This window comes from Penaeus monodon, chromosome 19 (assembly GCF_015228065.2).
Source record: "Penaeus monodon isolate SGIC_2016 chromosome 19, NSTDA_Pmon_1, whole genome shotgun sequence".
Classification (NCBI taxonomy): Eukaryota; Metazoa; Arthropoda; class Malacostraca; order Decapoda; family Penaeidae; genus Penaeus; species Penaeus monodon.
In genome coordinates this window covers 3,601,524-3,602,550 of record NC_051404.1, presented here as the reverse complement: position 1 = coordinate 3,602,550, position 1,027 = coordinate 3,601,524, and positions in this window count along the sequence as shown.

The window sequence follows — 1,027 nt, the reverse complement described above, 5'->3', positions numbered from 1 at the left end:
TCATTCAAAGCTACTCACTATGACACCCCGCTCATTCATAACGTCACAGACAAATCCACATCAATATAACAAATCAATAAAGAAGAAAGCAAGTCATTATTCTCCAGGAGCCAACAAGATTGTTATGGGCTGTAAATATCGGCTCCTCCATACCAGCCCCGATCCTGAATAAGAGAGTGAGGGCTCTGGCCACCGCTGCGTCTGTCTCATAAATGGGTTTCCGGCACCATTAACTCTGAGCGCCGATCTCATGATATTGCCGTGTGGAGCATTAGTTACTGGTCTGTAGTATGCTATTGTTATGGGTCCGTTTGGTAGTTCGATGAATGCAGTTGCTTGCGTCACACGATGAATTTTGGTGTGCGTATTAAAAGAAAAAAAAAATGTGCTCGTTTTGCGTCAACTGAGTTGTAGATAAAGAAGCGCGTCTATTGAAATATATCCACACAATATTGATGTGCTGAATCATACCTTACCGAGCTTTGCTGAAATGTAGAGGACTCTACCTTGCTCTCTGTCGTTGTGGATGACCCTGTTTTGCTCCATGAACTATAGCTGATCTAAGTTTACTCTTCTAAAATGCAGTACAGCTATTTCGATAATATTTTCTGTCTTGGAAAGACGTTAGTACTATTCTATATTCTAAATACTTTCTGTTTCCTTTAAATCGCATTATGGTTTGCAACTTTGCAACCTGTTTTGCATTTCCCTTTTCTAAATGCCAGATTTAATTTAAGTCACATAAGAACAGTTATTGTGTCTTGAAATACTCAAAACTTTCCTCCCGAAAGTTTGGAACTCATAAAGCAAGTCCATTTTTTCTTACGAAGTTTACAGTTGTCAAATGTCAGCTTGTCTTGTGCGTCTTTTAATGGATTCTCGAAAATAGATTCTTTGTTGTGCATTTGTGGGTTGTTCTGAACAAATATTACTTTTCCTTACACACGTTGACAAAATGCAGTTTCTGTATTTGAATATACTTTCACTATCTTCTTGTGCTCCTCTTGTGGCGAGACGGATGATGGAT